The sequence below is a fragment of the Lycium barbarum genome, chromosome 11 (assembly GCF_019175385.1).
Source record: "Lycium barbarum isolate Lr01 chromosome 11, ASM1917538v2, whole genome shotgun sequence".
NCBI lineage: Eukaryota > Viridiplantae > Streptophyta > Magnoliopsida > Solanales > Solanaceae > Lycium > Lycium barbarum.
Window position 1 is genome coordinate 48,748,696 of NC_083347.1, and position 7,511 is coordinate 48,756,206.

Below are 7,511 nucleotides of genomic sequence, written 5' to 3' on the forward strand. Positions count from 1 at the left end.
TTGAATTTTGGGGAATTCACCTTGTTGAAATCCCATGTATGCACTCTCTATGCATGATTACTATTGATGTGTGGTTGTACCAAAAATTTGTTCATCCTTGACATCATTATGTGGTTATTATTGTGTGTGCTAACCCTCAATATTTGAGGAGTATGTTGTCTTCCATCTTCCTTTGGATTTTGCAAAGTTCAGATTCGAGGACGAATCCTCTTCAAGAAGGGGAGGATGATATGACCCTCCTAGACACACCTCGCTTGAAGGCTCACATTGAAGGCCAAGGCATGGGACTCCAATCCATTCAAGCTAGGAGGATGACCAAAGGAGCATTGGAGACTCATGGAGAGGCACACAAGCCCCATAAGAAGGCCTATGAAGTATGGAAAGTAGCTTGGAGAGGGATAAAAGAAGAAGCTACAAGAGAGAAGGCCAACACTCAAAGTGGCTAGAGTCGCAAAGGGACAGAAACGCAAATTTGGCTAGACGTGCAAAGAAGGGACATAGGTGCAAAAGGGTCACAATTGCAAGCTTGAGGATTGGATGATGGCTATATGTGCAAGAGGAGCCTTTTTCGGATTCCAAGCCAACATCCAACTAGCCAAACAAGGCCCTTGCCTCATTAATGGCATTCTTGTAATAACTAGCCTAGCTTTTAAGTCGCTTAGTATAAATACTAGACTTAGGTTATTTTCATCTTTAGATTATGTTGAATGAAGAAACTCTTATAAGAGATTGTAGTTGATAGCTTTAGATTAATATAGATTGTTTGGTTGGTTAAACAAGTGTTACTTCCTAGTTGTGAAGTGAATTGCTTATTTCCATCGAATTCAATGTTGCTCATTTGTGGATTCATTTGAGTCGTTTGTTGATTCGAATTGCTTAGGTTCTAGGGTTTGTAAATCCGATTGGAAGGGTTAAGGTTTGATATACCCTTTCTTGTCCATAGATTTCTTGCTCTTGGGTCAAGTATCTATCCTCTATCCCCTTTAATCCCCAATTCTTTATCTATCTTTTTGCTTTCCTTTATTTTTGTTTAATTCTTAGAGTTTCCTTAGGTTGAATCTTATCACACCCCCGTCCCCCGCTAACCCCAACCCACCACCAACCCCCACCCCGCCCACTACCACTAGCAACCCCCACCCTACCACCTCCCACCCCCACCCACCACTAACCCGAACCCCCTTCCCCACCCATCACCACTAACCACCTCTGCCATCACAACCACCACCACAACCAGCCGTCATCACGCCAATCACGACAACACCAACATACTAGCTCCACCATAACAACTATCACTACCACCATTACTAGCCACTAACTTCAACTAGTACCACCACCACTATAAAGCATCTTCGCCATCACTAACGGACATAAATGTTTCATTTTTTTTTTAATCAAATAATAATTTTATTTGTTGAATTTATATTTATTTTCTATTATTGAGTTACTTTTTTTATTTGAATTGTATATTTATTATGTTTAAAATAAATACATTATGCACGTTCAGATGTTGAAAACCAAACAGTCTTAATCATTCAGTGTTCAGATCTAGAGACATCTTAATTATTCAGATGTCCATTCAGATTCAGACGTCTTAATATTAATGAAAACAAATGACGCCTTCGTGTATAGATTTAGAAAGGGTGCATCTTCAATTGTGTTTATTTACCAGATCGTGGATTTTAAAATTTTCATTCCCCTTTATGTTCTAATGTTTCCCTCCTACAACATGTCAATATTTTCAGAAACAGAAACAAAAAAAAAAAAGGGAGATATTCTAAATTACCTAATTTTTGGATTTTTCCTTTTCAAAAGAGCTTCATAGTTTGTTTTGTTTTAAAACAAATCTCTAGCTTCGAACTAAATACAATGTTTTCCTTTTTTTTTTCTTTTAATAAATATTTCTAATTTTCTACCATCTTGATCACACAGGGAGGTAAGAATATACCAATAATACAAAACAAATTATTTATAAGTAAAAATTAGCTTCCAATAAATTAAACAAGTTTAGACGAACCAGAAGACCAGTGCATACAAGATCTTAGTATTTTAAAGATATAACAGGGGTGTCAATCGTATGGTTCGGTCAGTAATTTTATGAAATTTATACCATATCAATTTTTTGGTTATTTTATTTTGTATAACCAAAATTAGACTTTTCGAAACCGTCCCATAATCTCGATTTCTCTTCGATATCGGAACGGTTCGATTAATTTTCGGTATTTTTTTTAAAGAAAATCATGTAAAAGTCACTAGTAGAAGTTAAAATACTATACCATGCATACTTCTGTAAACTTTGGCAAACACTCTCTAGACATTTTTACTGTTTGAAATGTGATGAATCAAGAAAGCATGAAAAACCACAAGAATAGAAATTCATCCCACTATTTTATGGTAGTGTAAAATAATATTGTGCAAAGACAAAAAAATATATATAATTTAGGTCACACCGGCGGAAATAAATCAATCAAGATGTGACTCAAGAACTGAGTCTACTAAGATTAAGTATCTAATAAGAGAAATTTAAATCATACGAAAGGAAAGATATCTAATAGGAGTTTGCAACCCAAGATCATTGAAATATGTTATAGCTTACTAGTTACTACTCCAGATGTTAGAACTAATTTAGTTTCAATATGAGTAACATAATGGGTTTTGGAGTTGGGACTTTGGGTGTTAACTATGTTTCCGACTTGTAGTCGTTTCCATCCCCAAGCCCATGGCCAAAATTTTAATATTTAATTATATATAAAATATATTTACACATAAAAAATTTATTCGGTACGTTCGGTATTTTTTCGATTTATTTTTATAAAATAAGAAACCGATCAAATTATTCGGTACGGTTATAGATTTATGTAGAAATCGTCAGTTTTATCAAATGAACCCTAAAAATCGGTTCGGTACGATTTGGTCAGTTAAGTCGGTTTTTAAAAAATTATTGACATCCCTGATCATTAGCGTATATTGGTCATACTAAAAACAATAAGTATATAAAGAACCTTTATCCTTAAATAGAGGATATTAAAATATTATAGACCCAAACAAAATTAATTACTCTATTGAGGATTCATCATTCACTAGCCGACCCAACTAGTTTGAAAAGAGGAATAAGGTGTAATTGTTGTGGTAAATTAAACAAGTTTAGGGTGTTGCTAAAAAATGCTTCAAACCGGGGATTTGGGACCCACTTTTCTGCCCTTGGAGATAAAATGAGGGTTAGAAGCCAAGAGTTTAGACTCGAACAACGTGAGATTCGTCCAGTCTGTAGTGGCATCCACTCTGACGTGGACCCTCGCTGAAGTCATCGTCAATCTGCTAATTTAACTCATCATTATTCTAAACACTTAATCACAGCCGCTAAACCCAGTTTACTGGCTGCTTAATGTCTGCAAAGTGGTATTCAAAAAGGCTGAACCCCACCTTCTATTTTCTTTGTCGAGTTTATTGTTCTTTGTTACTTTTGGTTTCCTTTATCCTTTTCGTAATTTGAGTTCCCCGTTAGAGTTAAAGCTGTTAACCGGTTCCAACCCGAACCGGACCGGTAACGGGTTAAGGAACCGGCCGGTTCCGGTTAAAAAACCGGAACCGCTTAACCGGTTCCGGTTAATCGGGTTTAAACTCCAAACCGGAACCGGTCCGGTTTGGAGTAGTTAAAATCTTTTTTTTTTTTTTTTGTATTATATATATATATTATAGTATTTATTAGTATATTGTAGGTATATTTACATATGTTATACAACTTTATAATTAAAGTTTAAATATTTACTGACTAACAGCCTAACAGCAAATCAGCAATATAGAATAGTGTTTTTCGTATACATATATATATATAACTTACATACTATATAGACTTATATATATGTATAACTTAATATATACACTAAATATATGTATAACTTAATATATATACTATATATATGTATATATATGTACTATATACTTATATACTATATATATGTATAAATATACTTATATATGTGTATAACTTAATATATATACTATATGTACTATATACTATATATACTTACTTATATACTATATATACTATTTTTTCTATATATACTATATATACTTATATATGTTTAAATATACTATATAACTTAATATACTTATAAGTATATTCTTAGTATATTTTAGGTATATTCCTAACTTAATAAAAGTAAAAATATGAACACAAGTAAATAGAAGAAAGCTCAATGAGCCATATATTTTATTCATTCTTGGATAACATTTATTTGCAAGTTGTATTTTTTTTTAACTTGCAAATAATACATGAGTTGTACAAAAATAGTAGAATAATAAAATCACCAATTTTGAACCATTTCGTTAATTTCCCCCACATCATATTCGGTCATGGAAATATCTTCAAAGTCTTCCATTTGGTCCGGTCCACTAGCTATCAAATCTTCAATTTCTTCCTCTTCGCCTTCCTCCGCTTCTGAGTTTTGGTTGCGTCGCTCCGATCTAATCCAATCTCGAATGCACACTAGTACTTGCAAGCTAAAGCCGGATAATGAATGTCTATGGTCTCCAATTTGCTGTCTTCCTTGGCTAAATGCGCTCTCCGAAGCCACGGTTGATACTTGAACCGTAAGGATATCTCGAGCCATTCTTGAAAGTACCGGATAGCTTGCCTTGTACTTCTTCCACCATGCTAAGACGTCAACCTCATCCAGTTGGCTGATATCCACATTTGGCTGCATCAAATAAAAGTTAAATTCATCAAAGTTTGCAGTAGAAGAAGAAGTTGGCTGTGAATGTAAAACTTTTAAACCCGACAAGTCCTTTTTGCTACTCTGAGAAGTAGTAGGGCGTGGAGCAACGGGTGTAGCACGTTCTTCCAAACTAGAATAATGAGTAAAAACTCTTCTAAACTCATCATCAATAGCGAGATCGGCTTCAGCTAAAGATGGTTGAACTCCCTCTTCAATTTCTAAAAATGTATAAATTTGACTAACCAAATTTTTAGTATAAGACACTTTTAAACAAGGATTTAAAAGGGAACCCAATATAAATAAAGCTGGGATGGGAAAAAAATACTTCTTAAATTTGATTATCATTTCAAAAATAGCCACTTGATAATCGGGTTTATATTTATACTCTTGTAAAACTCTAGCTATTTCCGCTAAGTAGGCTAAAATTTTGGTTACCGTGGGATAGAATTGTCTAGAAAAAGCAAGAGTTGCATTATAAAAAATTTCTAAGAGTTCAATACATTCTTTAACATCTTCCCAATGCCTAAAAGTTAATCAATCCTCACTATCAATATTATATTTGTTGTGAACTTGTTGTATGAGAATCCTATAGTACTCATATGCTTGTTGTAGCATAATGTAAGTGTAGTTCCACCTAGTCTCAATTTCTACTTGAATTTTCCTAGGTCTAAGGTTATTTTCCACACAAGCATTTTTAAAATCTCTAATTCTTCCCCTATTAGCATTACAAAAAAGAAACGCAACAACATTTCTAACTTTTTGAACAGAATCATCAAAATGCTCAAGACCATCTTTAACAATTAAATTTAAAATGTGACAACTACATCTTACATGAAAAATATTTGTTAGAGGAGGGTTTATTTCTCTTTTTAAAAGACCAATTGCCTTTGTATTATTAGAAGCATTATCTAAAGCAATACAAAGTGTTTTTCTATAAATGTTAAAAAATCTCATTATAGTAGACATTGAATCGGCTAAAACTTTTCCATCGTGACGACCTTTTCCTTCGTCGTATAAAAAAGCTATAATTCTTTTTTGCATAACCCAGTTGTCATTAACCCAATGACATGTAATAGCAAAAAAATCTAAATGGTTAATACTAAGACCCAAATCAGCGGTAAGACAAACATTACAATTTAAAGAATTAAATACATGGCGCAAATAAAATCTATATTTTTTAAACAAATATATAACGTCGGCTCTACAAGTACTTCTAGGAATACCCTCAAATAACGGGTTATAACAACGTTGAATGTAAGTAACAAACCCCAAACCCGAGGGAAAGGAAAATGGTAAACAATCATAAGCTACCATTTTAGCTATTTCTACGCGTTCTTTTTTCTTGTCATACTTAAAATTTCTACCGGTTCTTGGGTCTATCGTCATTTGAATCCCCCCCCACATTTGAACCTGTTTTCTCTCCCCAAATATCCATATGTTTGGTTCTCATATGGGCATTTAGTGTACCCGTTCCACCATCCTTACCAGTTTCTTGCTTAAAACTAAATACTTGTCCACATGTATTACATGTAGCTGATTGGTTTTCCCTATTCTTAGTCATAAATTTCCAAACTTTAGCTGTTGGCTTACGAGTTCTAGGCGGTTTGTCTTGTGTATGTGATTGTACAGGACATGTATCTCCTGTGGGAATTTCGGGGGGTTGTGTTTCATCATCATCATCCAAGTCTTCATTAAAAGTGTCGGTAAAATGTTGTTGCATTGCCTCATGACCTAAAAGTGGATTATTTCCACCAACATCAATACCTAAATTAGGTGTTTCTTCCACAAATGTTTCCTCATTAAGCGCACCCCTAACAGTACGACTACTACTACCGGCACCACGTCTTAATCTCTTTGACATTGTTAAATAGAATTAATTTAAATCACAATCAAATAAATCACAAGAAAATAAATTACAACAAATTAAATTGCTAGAATTAAATTGCGTAAATTAAATTGCGAAAAATAAATTGCTAGAATTAAATTGCGAAAATTAAAGATAGAGTTGGAACGAAGGTAACAAATTGCCGGATTAATTTTCAACAAAGTGAAGGCGGCTAGAATTGTAAATCCACCAAAGCTACTTAGGATTGTTGCAAAATCACCAACTCCACCAACAATATTATAATTGCAAAATTAATAATTGAAAGTTGAAACTATAATAAGACTTTGTGGCTAATTATTGCAAAGTAACTATAATTGAGAGATTGAGATTTGAGAGAAAGATGAAGAAGAGTGAATTGATGTGAATTAAAATAAAAATGAAGAAGGGTTTATATAGGGGTGGGGGATGAGTTAAAGTGTTAAAAAAAAAATTGGGGGCCAAAAATTAAGAAAATGACCGTTTGGCAACGGCCATTTTTGCAAATGGACCGTTGCCAACGGTCCATTAACAACGGCCCAACGGCTCTTTTTATTTTTTATTTTTTTTATTTTTTTATTTTTCACCGGTTAAACCGGTTTAACCGGTCCGGTTTCCAAAATATTGGAACCGGACCGGTAAACTAATACACGGTTAACCGGAACCGGTTAACCGGTTATACCGGTTCCGGTTTAACCGGTCCGGTTACCGGTTAAAACCAGTTATAACGAACCGGTTGCCACCTTTAGTTAGAGTAATATTAATTAATAAAGCTGGATGATGATGCTTGTTCAATATGATAAACAGCCTAGGTTTTACTGTCACGTTATAAACGCTTCTAATTTTCAAAAGTGACTACCTAGATAGTACGAGAATAATTACTACTTAAAACGGGATTATTTATAGCATAATTGCACATAAATCAACCATTTAAA